Source organism: Triticum aestivum, chromosome 3B, assembly GCF_018294505.1.
Source record: "Triticum aestivum cultivar Chinese Spring chromosome 3B, IWGSC CS RefSeq v2.1, whole genome shotgun sequence".
NCBI lineage: Eukaryota > Viridiplantae > Streptophyta > Magnoliopsida > Poales > Poaceae > Triticum > Triticum aestivum.
The window spans coordinates 618351758-618372096 of NC_057801.1; positions in this window are offsets into that span (position 1 = coordinate 618351758).

Genomic DNA, 20339 nt, shown 5'->3' on the forward strand with positions numbered 1-20339 from the left:
CCAGATAAGTGAGAGTCTGTTGCTTGGTCCAAAACAATTCACTACCTCTGACGCTAGCACGAGGATTCACATACGGGTTGATCTGCCTGAGACGGATGAACTCAGAAGGGGGAATCTCGTCCATGCCCTTAGCGGGTTCCTTGTGATTGCTAGCGGTGGCCTTCACATGGCGCTTGGGGGCATTGGAGCTCTCTGGTGCTTCACCTTGATTGTGCAGACGCTTGGAGCCAGTGTCACGACTGGGATTGGAACAGCGAGAGCCACCACCTGAGACACAAAGCGCAAAACACCCATGACAAGCAAGAAGGATCAATGCAAAGACCACGACAAAGCAAAAGAAACACGAAGAAAGCATATGTGGTAATTGCCATGAGAGAGAATGGGCCCAACGGTAGTACTGCCTGGTGCTGCGGTACTAAAATTTTAGTACCGCTCCTAGTCGCGGTAGTACCATGTGATGTCACGGTAGTACCGGGGCTGGGAGCAGTAGTAAGATCCTAGTGCCATAGCTCATGCGGTAGTACCGCACCAGACGGGCGGTAGTACCGGTCGAGCGGTAGTACCACACATGTGGCGCGGAAGTACCGCACTGCGTCAGATCCGAACCAAACATTGAATCTGAGAAGAACCGCGAAACCACGGCGGTACTACGGTTGATCAACTCTATCATAGGACAACATATCAAGTATAATCCCTACGCAATACTACTCTCCTACATCCTACTCTTGCAAAGATTTAGCCTAAAATCTCAAGAACAAAAGCATCTCCCCAAAAACCTAGAGGCAAAGAAAACAACAAAAAGATAGAGGGATTTAGGGAAGGACCTTGTTCCATGGCAAGAGCATGTGGTGGGGAACGATCCCACCGGACAGAATCGCAGGAGAGCAACTGGAAGCGGAGATCCGGTGAGGGACTCTGGACCCGTTCTTGAGCGAGAGAGAGAGAGACGAAGTGGGGAAAATAGACGAATGGGTATCGGGGAGTTAGAACTCCCCCTGCTAGTCCTTATCCCTACGCGTCCGCGATAGCACGGTAGTACCACACATCATCGCGGTAGTACCGCTTGGGCCGCACCAAAGTGGTAGTACCGCTCTCCCAGGCGGCAGTAAAAAATTACTGCCGTGCTGGGGCGGCAGTACCATGCTCTCCACACGCGGTAGTACCGTAGCAGGTTGCGGTAGTACCGTGAGCTCAAGAAAAATAGGTTTCAAACACAAGAAAAGGAGTTCTTCGCAAGGAAACTTCAGGCACAAGAGACACCACAAGAACACACTCAACACAAAAGCAGAAAGGCAAACGACAACAAGAAACAACCACGCGACACCACCTCTCAAAAAGGAGAGGGCGGTGGCCGGAGCCACCTATGTTTGAGTCAATTGGTATGGCACCGCGAAGAATTATCCTTGGGCCCATGACCAACACTCGTCTTTGAAGCACAAGCACCATCAAAAATGGCTAATGTGAAAGAGTTGATTGATTTATGCATAATGGGGGGAGGGAGAGTTCATTGAGAGAACAACACTCCCCCTATCTCCATGCCTACACCTAAACTAGACAATAAGTTGAGTGAGGTGGGGTGTGCACGGGCTCAAGTCACATTGCTCGAATCAATGATATTTAGCTCATGCCTTAACTCACGAAATCTTGCTTCATCCAAGGGCTTCATGAAAATATCTGCAAGGTTATCATGAGTGTTGACATACTTGAGCTTGATCTCCCCTCGCCTAATATGATCCCGGATGAAGTGATACCGAATCTCAATGTGCTTCATCTTGAAGTGTTGCACCGGGTTGAGAGAAATCTTGATGGCACTTTCATTGTCACACCAAAGAGGCACTTTGTCACAAATGACACCATACTCCTTTAAAGTTTGCCTCATCCATAAGAGTTGTGCACAACAACTACCGGCCACCACATATTCCGCTTCGGTGGACGAAAGAGACACACAACTTTGCTTCTTGGAAGACCAACTTACCAAAGAGCAACCAAGAAATTGGCACCCTCCAGAAGTGGACTTCCTATCCACTTTGTCTCCCTCCCAATCGGAATCCGAAAAACCTTCAATCTTGAAGTTTGCTCCTCTTGGGTACCATAAGCCAAAGTTTGGGGTATGAGCCAAATATCGAAAGATTCGCTTGACCGCCACATAGTGGCTTTCCTTCGGTGTGGCTTGAAACTGTGCACAAATTCCCACACTCAACATGATATGTGGTCTAGATGCACAAAGGTAAAGCAAGGATCCTATCATGGAGCGATATACCTTTTGATCCACCGCTTTACCATTGGGATCAAGATCAAGTTGGCACTTGGTAGGCATTGGAGTAGAGGCCGGCTTGACATCACTTAGCTTGAATCTTTTTAGCATGTCTTGAGTGCATTTGGCTTGGTTGATGAAGGTACCTTCTCTTCTTTGTTTGATATCAAAACCAAGGAAGAACTTCAACTCTCCCATCGAAGACATCTTGAACTTAGAGGTCATGAGAGCGGCAAATTCCTCATTGAAAGCTTTGTTAGGGGAACCAAAGATAATATCATCAACATATAGTTGGCATACAAACAACTCCCCTTTGACCTTCTTAGTAAAAAGAGTGGGATCGATTTGCCCAACTTCAAATCCGCGATCTTGTAACAACTCGGTAAGGTGGTCATACCACGCACGTGGGGCTTGTTTAAGGCCATAGAGTGCCTTATCATGTTGATACACATGATCCGAGAAGTAGGGATCCTCGAACCCGGGGGGTTGCTTGACATAGACCAACTCATTAATAGGACCATTAAGAAAAGCACTTTTCACATACATTTGTTGTAACTTAAAGTTGTGATGGGAAGCATAATCAATCAACAAACGAATGGATTCAAGGTGGGCAACGGGAGCAAAGTTTTCACCATAGTCGGTACCCACGACTTGGGAGTAGCCTTGTGCTACCAATCTTGCCTTGTTGCGAATGATGTTCCCATGAGCATCTTGCTTGTTCTTGAAAATTCACTTGGTTCCAATGACATTGTGGTTCCCCGACGGCCTTGGCACCAATATCCACACCTTTTTATACTCAAAGTTGTTGAGTTCTTCATGCATGGCATTGAGCCAATCCGAATCTTCAAGCGCCTCATAGACCTTTTGGGGTTCAACACAAGAGACAAACGTGTGATGTTCAATAGTTTGCTAATTATCTACGAGTGCTTACCCCCTTTCTTAGGCTTCCAACCACATTCTCCATGAGATGACCTTTGGTGGTGAGCTTGGAAGCGACCTTCGCGGCACGACGCTCTAATTCCTCCTCGGATGTGGAGGGAGGAGGATTAACTTGACTATCTTGAGCACCGTCTTGAGCTTGTTCAAGATCTTGAGCTTGCTCTTGATCTTGAACTTGCTCGAGGGGGAGAACTTGACCTTGGGCATCATTTGGTGAATCATCACCATCTTGAGGTTGATCTTGCCCTTGGTCTTGTTCACGAGGTTGAGGGCCTTCACTATGTTCTTCGGAAGCGTGTGGGTCTTGGGTTGGTGATGGCTCCACTTGAGTGGAGCATTGTCTTTCTCCTTCAGCCACAAGGGGTTCCTCGATGGGTAGGACATGACCAATACCCATTCTTCTTATGGCTTGGGGAGGAATTTCATCACCTACATCACAAGTACCACTTTGCTCCACTTGGGAGCCGTTATTATCGTCAAACTCTACGTTACACGTCTCCTCAATGAGTCCGGTGGACTTTTTGAGGACACGGTAAGCATGAGAGTTTGAAGCATAACCAACAAATATGCCCTCATAAGCTCTAGCCTCAGATTTAGACAAACGAACACCTTTCTTGAGAATGAAACACTTACACCCGAACACCCGGAAGTACTTGAGGTTGGGCTTGTTACCGTTGAGTATTCATAAGGAGTCTTGTTCAAGCCTTTGTGGAGATAGAGCCGATTGGATGCATGACATGCTGTGTTGATGGCTTCAGCCCAAAAGTTGTAGGGATACTTGAACTCCGCCATCATGGTTCTTGCCGCATCCATCAACGTCCGGTTCTTCCTCTCCGCGGCACCATTTTGTTGAGGGGTATATGGTGTAGCATATTGATGTTTGATCCCCTCATCACTAAGAAACTCATCCAAGGTGTAGTTCTTGAACTCGGTGCCGTTGTCACTTCTTATTGTCAAGATCTTTGCATCATGTTGGCGTTGAGCTTCATTTGCAAAGTCGATGACGGTTTGTTGAGTTTCACTCTTCCTCTTGAAGAAATATACCCAAGTATATCGTGAGTAATCATCCACAATCACCAAGCAATACTTTCTACCCCCAAGACTATCGAAGGATGGAGGCCCAAAGAGGTCCATGTGAAGGAGCTCCAAGGGTCTCTTCGAGTAGATGATAGTTGTGGGAGGGTGAGCCTTCTCATGAAGCTTCCCTTTGATACAAGCACTGCAAGCACGATCTTTGGCAAAACTAACATTTGTTAGTGTACGGACATGGTCCCCCTTGAGAAGACTTTGCAAAGATCTCATATTGATGTGGGCTAAACGGCGATGCCAAAGCCATCCCACATCAACTTTAGCCATTAGGAATGTCGCAGTCTTAGTGGGTCGCTCCGAAAAGTTAATCACATAGAGACCGTTCTCGACATGCCCAACAAAGGCTACTTTAAGAGTCTTGCTCCACAAGAGGGCCATAGTATCAATATCAAAGAAGGTGGCAAAACCCATGAGTGCAAGTTGACGAACAGAAAGAAGATTGAATGCAAGGGACTCGACAAGCATGACTTTCTCGATCGTTAGATCATGAGAAATGACAACCTTGCCAAGACCCAATACCTTAGAGGACGAGGCATCACCCCACTCGATGTTGGTGGGCATAAATGGAATCTTGTGCACGTCCTCCACCAACTCCTTCCTTCCGGTCATATGATTTGTTGCTCCACTATCGAGCAACCATGATCCTCCACCGGAAGCAAACCCCTACATGAAATCAATGTTTGGTTTTAGGTACCCATTGAGTAATGGGTCCTTTGATGTTATCAACAAGGGTCTTGGGAACCCAAATAGACCATTCAATATACTCATAAGGAGAACCAACAAATTTTGCATAAACATGTCCATCACTAGCACGGCATAACACATATGAGGGGTTAAAGTCGTCGGCTTTGTTGGAAGGGGTGGCATTGCCCTTCTTGACATCACCACCTTCCCATTGTTCTTCTTCTCCTTAGGAGCACCTTCGCCCTCCTTCACAAATGTTTGCTTAAGAGGAGGAGGTCATTTGGTCTTGTCATTCTTCTTCTTGTTCTTGGACTTGGGGGTAAACCCAACTCCCTCCTTGGCCACAACTTCCTTTTGATTGCTCAAAAGGTCATTGAGGTTTTTCTCACCTTGAATGCATGTCACAAGACCTTTCTTCAATTGCTCTTTCAACTGGGCATTCTCCTCCACAAGATGCACATGCTCACAACACGGGTTAGTACCATTTACATTATCAATTAAGACCATATGAGGAAAAGTGGCCTTCTCCTTGGTTAACTTCACTTTGAGTTGAGCATGAGACTCCTTGAGGCTAGCATGAGCACCCTTCAAGGCCTTGTGAGCCTTGTCAAGTACATCAAACTCCTCTTTGGGTCTAGCAAGATCAACCCCAAGTTTAGTCTTCTTGGAGTTTGCCACACGAGAGACAACAATAGCATGATCAAGATTTTTCTTTAATTTAGCATGGTCATCATTGTGTGACTCCTCAAGAGTCAAACGATACCCACGCTCTTCTCGAGGGCATTAGAGAGATCCGATATCTCATTGGCATAGTCACGACTATGACCTTCCATCTTAGAGATGGTTTCTTCATGAGCCTCGATCATGTCATTGGCTTCACCAAGTTGTTCCAAGAGAGCAACAAAGTGCTTCTTGGATTTACCCTTGAGTTTACTCATAAAAGACTCAAACTCATTCAACTCTTCATTAGACCCCTCATTTTCATCAATGCAATCCTTCAAGGAAGGATTAGTAATGATGGTGGTTTTGATGTTGTGGGTTACCTTGTTAGTGGCTTCATCCATGAGGCACTTGGCGGTGATGTCCTCGTTGGGTGAATCAAAAAGAGACATCCGAGGAGTAGTAGCAATGGAAACGGAGGCCATGACCATTGCTTCTCCATCTTCATCATCATCCTCATCCTCATGGTATTCTTATTGGACCACTAACCCTTGAGTAGGAGTCTTCTTGGTGAAGTTGTTCTTGTTGGGGAAGGACTTGGCTTTGTCTTTTCGAATGAGCTTGCCACCGTTGTCTTCCCGCTTCTCGTAAGGACAATCCACAACAAAGTGACTCACATTGCCACAATTTTAACAAGTTATCACTCGTTGCTTGCCCTTGAGCCCACTTGAATTGTTCTTGTTGAAATTAGGCCTTGTATTATTCTTGCTCCAAAATTGCCTCGAAGCAAGAGCCATGTGCTCATGATAATCATATTTTGTATCCTCGGTATTGCCCTCCTCATATTCCTCTTCTTCCTCTTCTTCCACAAATACCTTGACCTTCAAAGCAAGATTGGACTTATTTGTTCTTTGAGAACGGAGCACCGCATTGTAGGCGGTCTTGTCCAAGATGCTCATAGCAACAAACTCATCCAACACTTCACTCGAGGTCATGGAGTGGAAGTCCGGTCTTTGACGGATGACAGAGGACATGGCCTTGTTGTAGGGCATCATCGCCTTGAGGAATTTGTGTTTGATCAAATTGTCATCCGTGTCCTTGCTCCCATGATCTTGGAGTGAGACCGCGAGTTTGGTCACTCTCCGAAAGAGCTCACGAGGTTCTTCATCTTCCTTCATTGCAAACTCATCGGCTTCATCTTTCACCACTTCATAGTTGGAGCGTTGAATGCTTGCGCTTCCCCGATAGAGAGACACAACGCAATGCCACGCGTCTTTGGCCATGGCATAGGGTCAAAGATAAGGAAGATCTTTGGGAGGAATAGCATCTTTGATAATGAAGAGAGCATTCTCATTGAATTGATTATCCACGGCTTCTCTAGGGGTGAAGTTGCTTCGTCATGTGGATAGAAACCTTCTTCAATGATTCTCCAAAGATTAGTATTCACATGATTTAAATGACGCTTAAAGCGATACACCCAAGAGTCAAAGTCCTCATTTTTCACAATCTTAGGAGGAGGACCAACATGATTTAAATGAGTAGAGGGAATCGGTCCTCCATAAGTTGGAGGTTCCACATGGGCAAAGATGCCGGTGCCATTTCTACCACTAGTAGAAGGACCCTTTTCACAATTAGCTTCCCCCTTGTCGGAGGAAGCATCTGTCACCTTGTTAGTGGGATCACCCACTTTTATCGGTGCGCTAGATAGTTTAAGTCCTTCTAGGAATTTAGTAAACATGCTTTCAACCTCGGTCGTCATGGAGATTTTCAATGTGTTCAAAGCCACATTGAATTCCTCACGAGGAGACCAAGGTTCCCCCATCGGCCGTAGACGAGATAGGATTCACACCGGAGTGCTCCTCAACACCGTCTGTGGTGTCAACCATACTCTTCGGATGGCAAAGTCATTAATAAAGAGACGAGGCTCTGATACCAATTGAAAGGATTGATATAGTTGACTAGAGGGGGGTGAATAGGCAACTAACACTTTTTAGACTTTTCTTTACCAATTTAAACTTAGCATCAAAGTAGGTTGTCTAGATATGCAACTAAGTGAGCAACCTATATGATGCAATAACAACTAGAACAAAAGCAAGCAAGGGATACAACACAAATAAGCTTGCACAAGTAAAGGCACAAGATAACCAAGAGTGGAGCCGGTGGAGACGAGGATGTGTTACCGAAGTTCCTTCCTTTTGAGGGGAAGTACGTCTCCGTTAGAGCGGTGTGGAGGCACACTGCTCCCCAAGAAGCCACTAGGGCCACCGTAATCTCCTCACGCCCTCACACAATGCGAGATGCCGTGATTCCACTATTGGTGCCCTTGAAGGCGGCGACCGAACCTTTACAAACAAGGTTGGGGCAATCTCCACAACTTAATTGGAGGCTCCCAACGACACCATGAAGCTTCACCACAATGGACTATGGCTCTGAGGTGACCTCAACCGTCTAGGGTGCTCAAACACCCAAGAGTAACAAGATCCGCTAGGGATTAGTGGGGAATCAAATTTCTCTTGGTGGAAGTGTAGATCGGGGCCTCCTCAACCAATCCCGAGCAAATCAACAAGTTTGATTGGCTAGGGAGAGAGATCGGGTGAAAATGGAGCTTGGAGCAACAATGGAGCTTAGGGATGGAAGAGGTAGTCAACTAGAGGTAGGAGACACCCCTTTTATAGCTGTGGACAAAATCCAACCGTTATCCACTAATCCAGCCCGCGACATGCGGTACTACCGCTCCAGAAACGCAGTACTACCGCAAGGCCACGCGGTACTACCGTGAGGGACCACGGTACTACCGCGGCAGCTGCAGAGACTAAAACATGTCTAACTGAGAGCAGTACTACCGCGAGCGCGGTACTACCTCTCCCTCTTGCGGTACTACCGCGAGGCAGGAAAGTCCTAGCCTGGGAAGGGCGCGGATGAATAAAAATACATCTGTGCCTACTTCCACTGGAAAACAAACGATGCAAACATCCGTCACGGTACTACCGCTCGGGAGCGGTGCATGGCAGCTGAACCAGGCCGCGCGCGGTACTACCACGCTCGAAGTGCGGTACTACCATGGAGGCGCGGATGTAAAAAAAATACATCCGCCCCTACTATCGCGAAGCAGCAGAACTTGGCCTGGGAGCCACGGTACTACGGCTCCAGAGGAGCGGTACTACCATGGGCTCCCGCAGTACTACCGCACATGACGTGCGGTACTACCGTGCAGGCGCGGATGTAAAAAATTACATCCTCCCCTACTACCGCGAAGCAGCGGTACTTGGCTTGGGAGCCACGGTACTACGACTCCATAGGAGCGGTACTACCGTGGGCTCCCGCGGTACTACCGTGCAGAGGCACGGTACTACCGCAGGTGCCTGCGGTACTACCGCTCCAGGGAGCAGTACTACCGCAAGCTCGGCAACAGCAGCCAGGACAATCGCATATAGGATAAACGGGGGATGCTCCAAAGTTCAAGGGAAAGGTGGAGACAAGGAAGGAAATGTGTACGTGATGATTCCACCCGAACCTTTCCGACGCGGACCCCCTCTTAATAGTACGGCTCTCCTATGACTCAAATCCACCAAAAAGAAACGTAGAAAAATGCCGTCTTCAATAGTCTTCGAGGGGCACCGAACCGTCTTGTGCCTAGCGATGAAGCATCTGAGAAACTCAAGGCACACGATTAGTCCGCAAAAGCATTGTCATCAATCACCAAAATACTTAGGGATAAATATGCCCTTACACATGTGATGTTTATCCTTTATGCATCTTATTTTTGCTTTGATTGACGGTAGCATTATAAGATGATCTCTCACTAATTATCAAGAAGTGTTCTCCCTGAGTATGCACCGTTGCGAAAGTTCTTCGTGCTGAGACACCACGTGATGATCGGGTGTGATAGGCTCCACGTTCAAATACAACGGGTGCAAAACAGTTGCACACGCGGAATGCTCAGGTTAAACTTGACGAGCCTAGCATATACAGATATGGCCTCGGAACATGGAGACCGAAAGGTCGAGCGTGAATCATATAGTAGATATGATCAACATAGTGATGTTCACCATTGAAAACTACTCCATCTCACGTGATGATCGGACATGGTTTAGTTGATTTGGATCACGTGATCACTTAGATGACTAGAGAGATGTCTGTCTAAGTGGGAGTTCTTAAGTAATATGATTAATTGAACTTAAATTTATCATGAACTTAGTCCTGGTAGTATTTTTCATATTATGTTTTATATCAATAGCTCACGTTGTTGCTTTCATATGTTTATTTTGATATGTTCCTAGAGAAAATTGTGTTGAAAGATGTTAGTAGCAATGATGCGGATTGGATCCGTGATCTGAGGTTTATCCTCATTGCTGCACAGAAGAATTATGTCCTTGATGCACCGCTAGGTGATAGACCTATTGCAGGAGCAGATGTAGACGTTATGAATGTTTGGCTAGCTCAATATGATGACTACTTGATAGTTTAGTGCACCATGCTTAACGGCTTAAGAATCGGGACTTCAAAGACGTTTTGAATGTCATGGACCATATGAGATGTTCCAGGAGTTGAAGTTAATATTTCAAGCAAATACCCGAGTTGAGAGATATGAAGTCTCCAACAAGTTCTATAGCTAAAAGATGGAGGAGAATCGCTCAACTAGTGAGCATGTGCTCAGATTGTCTTGGTACTACAATCGCTTGAATCAAGTGGGAGTTAATCTTCCAGATAAGATAGTGATTGACAGAGTTCTCTAGTCACCATCACCAAGTTACTAGAACTTCGTGATGAACTATAGTATGCAAGGGATGACGAAAACGATTCCCGAGCTCTTCGTGATGTTGAAATCGACGAAGGTAGAAATCAAGAAAGAGCATCAAGTGTTGATGATTGACAAGACCACTAGTTTCAAGAAAAGGGCAAAGGGAAAGAAAGGGAACTTCAAGTAGAATGACAAGCAAGTTGTCACTCCCGCGAAGAAGCCCAAAGCTGGACCAAAGCCTGAAACTGAGTGCTTCCACTGCAAAGGAAATGGTCACTGGAAGCGGAAATGCCCTGAATATTTGGTGGATAAGAAGGATGGCAAAGTGAACAAGGGTATATTTGATATATAGGTTATTGATGTGTACCTTACTAGTGTTTATAGTAGCCCCTGAGTATTTGATACTTGTTCGGTTGCTAAAAATTAGTAACTCGAAACAGGAGTTACAAAATAAACAGAGACTAGTTGAGGGTGAAGTGACGACGAGGGTTGGAAATAGTTCCAAGATTGATATGATCATCATCGCACACTCCCTATAATTTCGGGATTAGTGTTAAACCTAAATAAATGTTGTTTGGCGTTTGTGTTAAGCATAAATATGATTTGATCATGTTTATTGCAATATGGTTATTCATTTAAAGTCAGAGAATAATTGTTGTTCTGTTTACATGAATAAAACCTTCGATGGTCATACACCCAATGAAAATAGTTTATTGGATCTCGATCGTAGTGATACACATATTCATAATATTGATGCCAAAAAGATGCAAATTTTATAATGATAGTGCAACTTATTTGTGGCACTACCATTTGGGTCATATCAGTGTAAAGCGCATGAAGAAACTCCATAAAGATGGATTTTGGAATCACTTGGTTATGAATCATTTGATGCTTGCGAACCGTGCCTTTTGGGCAAGATGACTAAAACTCCATTCTCTGGAACAATGGAATGAGCTAGTGACTTATTGGAAATAATACATACTGATGTATGCGGTCCAATGAGTGTTTATGCTCGTGGCGGGTATCGTTATTTTCTGACCTTCACAGATGATTTGAGCAGATATGAGTATATCTACTTAATGAAGCACAAGTCTGAAACATTTGAAAAGTTCAAAGAATTTCAGAGTGAAGTGGAGAATCAACATAACAAGAAATTAAAGTTTCTACGATTTGATCGCAGAGACAAATATTTGAGTTACGAGTTTGGTCTTCAATTAAAACAATGTGGAATAGTTTCACAAACTCATGCCACCTCGAACACCACATCATAATGGTGTGTCCGAACGTCATAACCACACTTTATTAGATATAGTGCGATCTATGATGTCTTTTGCCGATTTACCACTATCGTCTTGGGGTTATGCATTAGAGACAGCTGCATTCACTTTAAATAGGGCACCATCAAAATCCATTGAGACAACGCCTTATTAACTGTGGTTTGGCAAGAAACCAAAGTTGTCGTTTCTTAAAGTTTGGGGCTTCGATGCTTATGTGGAAAATTTTCAACCTGATAAGCTCGAACCCAAATCGGAGAAGTGTGTTTTCATAGAATACCCAAAGGAAATTGTTGGGTACACCTTCTATCATAGATCCGAAGGAAAAAATATTCGTTGCTAAGATGGATCCTTTCTAGAGAAGGGTTTTCTCTCAAAAGAAGTGAGTGGGAGGAAAGTATAACTTGATGAGGTAATTGTACCTTCTCTCGAATTGGAAAGTAGTTCATCACAGAAATCAGTCCTAGTGAGTCCTACACCAATTAGTGAGGAAGTTAATGATGATGATCATGAAACTTTAGATCAAGTTATTACAGAAACTCGTAGGTCTTCCAGAGTACGGTCCGCACCAGAGTGGTACGGTAATCCTGTTCTGGAAGTCATGTTACTAGACCATGATGAACCTACGAACTATGAGGAAGCGATGATGAGCCCAGATTCCGCAAAATGGCTTGAGGCCATAAAATCTGAGATAGGATCCATGTATGAGAACAAAGTGTGGACTTTGGTTGAATTGCTCGATGATCAGCAAGCCAGGTTAAATAAATGGATCTTCAAGAGGAAGACAGACACTGATAGTAGTATTACTATCTACAAAGCTCGACTTGTTGCGAAAGGTTTTCGACAAGTTCAAGGTGTTGAATACGATGAGATTTTCTCACTCGTATCAATGCTTAAGTCTTTCCGAATCATGTTAGAAATTGCCGCATTTTATATGAAATATGGCAAATGGATGTCAAAATTGCATTCTTAAATGGATATTTCTTAAAGAAGTGTTGTATATGATACAACCAGAAGGTTTTGTAAATCCAAAATGTGCTAACAAAATGTGCAAGCTCAAGCGATCCATCTATGGACTGGTGCAAGCATCTCGGAGTTGGAATATACGCTTTGATAAAGTTGATCAAAGCATATAGTTTTATACGGACTTGCAGTAAAGCCTGTATTTATAATAAAAGTGAGTGGGAGCACTACAGCCTTTCCGATAAGTATATGTGAGTGACATATTGTTGATCAGAAATGATGTAGAATTTTTCTGGAAAGCATAAAGAAGTGTTTGAAAGGAGTTCCTTAAAAGAAAGACCTCAGTAAAGCTACTTACATATTGAGCATCAAGATCTATTGAGATAGATCAAGACGCTTGATAAGATTTTCAATGAGTACATACCTTGACAATATTTTGAAGTAGTTCAAAATGGAACAGTGAAAGAAAGAGTTCTTGTCTATGTTGCAAGGTGCGAAGTTGAGTAAGACTCAAAACCCGACAATGGCAGAAAATAGAAAAAGAGAATGAAAAGTCATTCCCTATGCCTCAGTCGTAGGTTCTATAAAGTATGCTATGCTGTATACCAGACCTATCGTATACCTTGCTCTGAGTTTGACAAAGGAATACAATTTTGATCTAATAGTAGATCACTGGACAGCGGTCAAGAATATCCTTAGTGAGGACTAAGGAGATGTTTCTCGATTATGGAGGTGATAAAAGAGTTCGTCGTAAAAGTTACATCGATGCAAACTTTTACACTGATCCAGATGACTCTAAGTCTCAATCTGGATACATATTGAAAGTGGGAGCAATTAGCTAGAGCAGCTCCGTGCAGAGCATTGAAGACATAGAATATTTGCAAAATACATGTGGCTCTATATGTGACAGACCCGTTGACTAAACTTCTCTCACGAGAAAAATATGATCATACCTTAGTACTCTTTGGGTGTTAATCACATAGCGATGTGAACTAGATTATTGACTCTAGTAAACCCTTCGGGTGTTGGTCACATGACAATTCGAGCTATGGGTGTTAATCACATACAGACATGAATATTTGTGTTAAATCACATGGTGATGTGAACTAGATTATTGACTCTAGTGCAAGTGGTAGACTGAAGGCAATATGCCCTAGAGGCAATAATGAAGTTATTATTTATTTCTTTATATCATGATAAATGTTTATTATTCATGCAAGAATTGTATTAACCGGAAACATGATACATGTGTGAATACATAGACAAACTGAGTGTCACTAGTATGCCTCAACTTGACTAGATCGTTTATCAAAGATGTGTTTCCTAGTCATGGACAAAAGAGTTGTCATTTGATTAACGAGATCACACCATTGAGAGAATGATGTGATTGACTTGACCCATTCCGTTAGCTTAGCACTTGATCGTTTAGTATGTTGCTACTGCTTTCTTCATGACTTATACATGTTCCTGTAACTATGAGATTATGCAACTCCCGTTTACCGGAGGAACACTTTGTGTGCTACCAAACATCACAACGTAACTAGGTGATTATAAAGGTGCTCTATAGGTGTCTCCGAAGGTACTTGTTGGGTTGGCGTATTTCGAGATTAGGATTTGTCACTCCGATTGTCGGAGAGGTATCTCTGGGCCCACTCGGTAATGCACATCACTATAAGCCTTGCACGCATTGCAACTAATTAGTTAGTTGCGGGATGATGTATTACAGAACGAGTAAAGAGACTTGCCGGTAACGAGATTGAACTAGGTATTGAGATACCGACGATCAAATCTCGGGCAAGTAACATACCGATGACAAAGGGAACAACGTATGTTGTTATGCGGTTTGACCGATAAAGATCTTCATAGAATATGTAGGAGCCAATATGAGCATCCAGGTTCCGCTATTGGTTATTGACCAGAAACCATTCTCGGTCATGTCTACATTGTTCTCGAACCCATAGGGTCCGCACGCTTAAGGTTTCGATGACATTTATATTATGAGTTTATAAGTTTTGATGTACCGAAGATTGTTCGGAGTCCCGGATGTGATCACGGACATGACGAGGAGTCTCAAAATGGCCGAGACATGAAGATTGGTATATTGGACGACTATATTCAAACACCGGAATAAGTTTCAGGGGTTATCGGATATATACCGGAGAACCGGGGGGTTACCGGAACCCCCCGGGGGGTTAATGGGCCACTTGGGCCCAAAGTGGAGAACAGGAGGGGCGACCAGGGCAGGCCGCGTGGCCCCCTCCCCTCTAGTCCGAATTGGACAAGGAGGAGGGCGGCGCCCCCCTTTCCTTCCTCCCCTCTCTCCCTTCCTCCCCCCTCTCCTACTTGGACAAGGAAAGGAGGGAGTCCTACTCCTGGTGGGAGTAGGAATCCCCTTAGCGCGCCCTCCTCCTGGCCGGCCGCCCCTCCCCATTGAACCTTTATATACGGGGGCAGGGGGCACCTCTAGACACAACAATTGATCCTTGAGATCTCTTAGCCGTGTGTGGTGCCCCCCTCCACCATAGTCCTCCTCGATAATATTGTAGCGGTGCTTAGGCGAAGCCCTGCGACGGTAGAACATCAAGATCTTCACCACGCCGTCATACTGACAGAACTCTCCCTCGACACTCAGCTGGATCGGAGTTCAAGGGACGTCATCGAGTTGAACATGTGCTAGAACTCAGAGGTGCCGTAGTTTCGGTGCTTGATCGGTCGGGTCGTGAAGACGTACGACTACATAAACCGCGTTGTTCTAACGCTTCCGCTTTTGGTCTACAAGGGTACGTGGACACACTCTCCCCTCTCGTTGCTATGCATCACCATGATCTTGCGTGTGCATAGGAAATTTTTTGAAATTACTACGTTCCCCAACACACTAAAGATGCCCCACTGTGGGATTTTGCAAGCAATATTAAAATCTTCAAGCTCCATGGTATATGATTTATCATAGAGGTCAAATATAATAGTATGAGTGTTGTGCTTAGATGAAAATTCAAACCTCCACACAGAGGAATCAGTGAGGTAATAGTATTGTTGACACTTATGTGATACGAAGTCCTCAAGATCAACATTACACACATACGCATCAAATTCATCTTTGAAGCCTGCCTGGACCATAAATTCATCTGGCGGCCATTCACTAGGCTGCACTTGAGCTTACCTTCATGGTTCGAGGTCCGGCTCACGTATCGCGAGCCTTGGTGCTTGTTTCCTAGAAGAACCACCTTGGTACATTTTCTAAACATTTTTCTTCCTCTGAAAAATTTCGGAAATTTTTAGTGACTCAAAATAAAAGTGAACCAAGCTCAACAAGATTGATAGCAACTACTCCCACAAGTGCCTAGAGACTATATCATTCATTAAAACTACTTTGGACCATATAAATTTGACATGCAAGCTCAAGAACAGGGTCACCACAATAGCAAAAAATTTGCAACAAATTAAGCACTAGAACAAAAACTAATTGGACCATTGGAGGAGTCACATACCGAAGAACAATCCCCCAAAGCAGTTTTGTGAATGGAGCTTTGAGCAAGGAGATCGAAAATGGCAGCAAAATGAGAAAGAACACGGGTTTGAGCTACGGGATGATTTTTTCTGGAGTAAGACAAAGTGGATAAGTATTGGAATAAGTGGAAGGGGGCCACGTGGGGCCCACGAGGCAGGGGGCGCGCCCAGGGGGTAGGGCGCGCCCTCCACCCTCATGGCTCACTGGTGCATCCCCCTGTTGTGTTCTCAGTGCCAGAAATTCTCAAATATTCTATAAAAAATCATACTAAAGTTTTAGGGCATTTGGAGAAATTTTATTTTTGGGGTATTTTTTATTGCAAGGATAATACAGAAAACAGACAGAAAATACTATTTTTGCTTTATTTATTCTAAATAACAGAAAATAAAAGGAGGGTACAAAAAGTTGTGCCTTCTAACTTCATCCATCTGATGCTCATCAAAAGGAATCCATTAACAAAGTTGATCAAGTCTTGTTAACAAACCTCTTTCGAATAACATGAAACCGGAGAGATATGCATGTCCCCAACAGTAAGAATACCATATTTCTTTTTGACATTAGGAAGAGGGAATTCAAAACCTCTAATAGTAGTAGTTGAGATTTTTCCAATAGAATTGATACTATGAACTTGAGGTTGTTTCTTCATAAAGTGTACCTTACCATTACCATGAAAAGTGACATTGCCTTTGTTGCAATCAATAACAGCCCCTGCAGTATTTAGAAAGGGTCTACCAAGGATGATCGACATACTGTCGTCCTCGGGAATATCAAGAATAACAAAGTCCGTTAAAATAGTAACATTTGCAACCACAACAGGCACATCCTCAAAAATACTGATGGGTATAGCAGTTGATTTATCAGCCATTTGCAAAGAGATTTCAGTAGGTGTCAACTTGTTCAAATCAAGTCTACGATATAAAGAGAAAGGCATAACACTAACACCGGCTCCAAGATCAGATAAAGCAGTTTTAACATAGTTTGTTTTAATGGAGCATGGTATAGTTGGTACTCCTGGATCTCCTAATTTCTTTGGTATTCCACCCTTAAAAGTATAATTAGCAAGCATGGTGGAAATTTCAGCTTCCGGTATCTTTCTTTTATTTGTAACAATATCTTTCATATACTTAGCATAAGGATGCATTTTAAGCATATCAGTCAAACGCATACGCAAAAAGATAGGTCTAATCATTTCAGCAAAGCGCTCAAAATTCTCATCATCCTTTTTCTCGGATGGCTTAGGAGGGAAAGGCATGGGTTTCTGAACCCATGGTTCTCTTTCTTTACCGTGCTTCCTAGCAATGAAGTCTCTCTTATCATAACATTGATTCTTTGACTGTGGTTTATCAAGATCAATAGCAGGTTCAATCTCTACATCATTATTATTACTAGGTTGAGCATCAACATGAACATCATCATTAACATTATCACTAGGTTCATGTTCATCACCAGATTGTGTCTCAGCATCAGAAATAGAAATATCATTGGGATTCTCAGGTGTGTCAATAACAGGTTCACTAGAAGCACGCAAAGTCCTATTAGTATTCTTTTTCTTTTTATTAGAAGGACTAGGTGTATTAGTATCAATTGTCTGAGAATCTTGCTCAACTCTCTTAGGATGGCCCTCAGGATACAAAGGTTCCTGGGTCATTTTACCACCTCTAGTCATAACCCTAACAGCATTATCATTGTTCTTATTATTTAACTCAATGAGCAAATCATCTTGTGCCTTAAGTACTTGTTCTACTTGAGTTGTAACCATGTAAGCATGTTTACTAATAATCTTAAGATTACTTTTAACTCTAGACATATAATCACTCAAGTGTTCAACCATATAGCATTACATTTCAATTGTCTACCAACATAAGCATTAGAGTTTTCTTGTTTAACAATAAAGTTTTCAAACTCATCCAAGCATTGACTACCAAACTTATTATGAGGAACATCACCTTCATCTAATCTATAGAGAGAATTTACCTTCACTACCTATGTCGGGTTATCAAGACCATGTATCTCTTCAATAGGCGGTAAATTCTTAACATCTTTAGCTTTAATACCTTTTTCTTTCATAGATTTCTTTGCCTCTTGCATATCTTCGGGACTGAGAAATAGAATACCCCTTTTCTTCAGAGTTGGCTTAGGAGTTGGTTCAGGAAGTGTCCAATCATTATCATTACTCAATATATTATTCAATAGCAATTCAGCTTGCTCAATAGTTTGTTCCCTGAAAACACAACCAACACAACTATCCAGGTGGTCTCTGGAAGCATCTGTTAGTCCATTATAAAAGATATCAAGTGTTTCATTTTTCTTGAGAGGATGATCAGGAAAAGCATTAAGCAATTGGAGAAGCCTCCCCCAAGCTTGTGGGAGACTCTCTTCTTCAATTTGCACAAAATTAAATATTTCCCGTAAGGCAGCTTGTTTCTTATGAGCAGGAAAATATTTTGCAAAGAAGTAATAAATCATATCCTGGGGACTACGCACACAACTAGGAGCAAGAGAATTAAACCATATTTAGCATCACGCTTTAATGAGAAAGGAAACAACTTAAGAATATAATAATAGCAAATTTTTTCCTCATGAGTAAATAGGGTGGCTATATCATTTAGTTTAATAAGATGTGCCACAATAGTTTGAGATTCATAACCATAGAAAGGATCAGATTCAACCAAAGTAATTAACTTAGGATCGAAACAGAATTCATAATCCTTATCAGTAACACAGATCAGTGAAGTAGCAAAAGCAGGATCATATTGCATTCCAGCATTCAAAGACTTTTCTTTCAGCTTAGCTAAAAGTTTCTTTAGATCATATCTATCATTACAAGCAAACAAGTCTCTAGCAGTTTCTTCATCCATAATATAACCCTCAGGTACAATAGGCAATTCATATCTAGGGGGAGAATATTCATCATCACTTTCATTAATATCATCAGTTTCAGTAATTTCATTCTCTCTAACCCTAGCAAGTTGTTCATCGAGAAATTCACCTAGTGGCACATTATAATCAAGCAGAGAAGTAGTATCATCATAAGCATCATGCATAGCAGAAGTGGCATCATCAATAGCATGCGACATATCAGAATCGATAGCAGGTGTAGGTGTCGCAAGCTTACTCAAAACAGACGGTGAATCATGTGCAGAGCTAGATGACAGTTCCTTACCTCCCCTCGTAGTTGAGGGATATATCTTTGGTTTTGTTGTCTTTCAGATTCCTCATAGTGATCAACAGATATAAATCCCAAGTGACTCAGAGATTAGAGCTATGTTCCCCGACAATGGCGCCAGAAAAAGGTCTTGATAACCCACAAGTAGAGAGGATCGCAATAGTTTTCGAGGGTAGAGTATTCAGCCCAAATTTATTGATTCGACACAAGGGGAGCCAAAGAATATTCTCAAGTATTAGCAGCTGAGTTGTCAATTCAACCACACCTGAAATAATTAATATCTACAGCAAAATATTTAGTAGCAAAGTAGTATGGAAGTAACAGTAACGGTGGCAAAAGTAACAGTAGCAGTTTTGTAGCAATCGTAATAGTGGCAACGAAAAAGTAACTTAGCAAAGATCAATATGAAACGAGCTCTAGGAAATGGATCAATGATGGATAATTATGTCAAATGGCATTCATCATGCAACAGTTATACATAGGGTGACACTGAACTAGCTCCAGTTCATCAATATAATGTAGGCATGTATTTTGAATATAGTCATACGTACTTATGAAAAAGAACTTGCATGACATCTTTTGTCCTACCCTCCCATGGCAGCAGGGTCCTATTGGAAACTAAGGGATATTAAGGCCTCCTTTTAATAGAGAAACGGACCAAATCATTAGCACTTAGTGAATACATGAACTCTTCAAACTACGGTCATCACCGGGAAGTGTCCTGACTATTGTCACTCCAGGATTGCCGCATTATAACACGTAGTAGGTGACTATAACTTGCAAGATAGGATCAAGAACACTCATATATTCATGAAAACATAATAGGTCCAGATCTGAAATCGTGGCACTCGGGCCCTAATGGCAAGCATTAAGCATGGCAAAGTCATAGCAACATCAATCTTAGAACACAATGGATACTCGGGATCAAACCCTAACAAAACTAACTAGATTACATAGTAAATCTCATCCAACCCATCACCATCCAGAAAGCCTACGATGGGATTACTCAGGCACGGTGGTAAGCATCATGAAATTATTCATGAAGGATGGTTGATGATGAC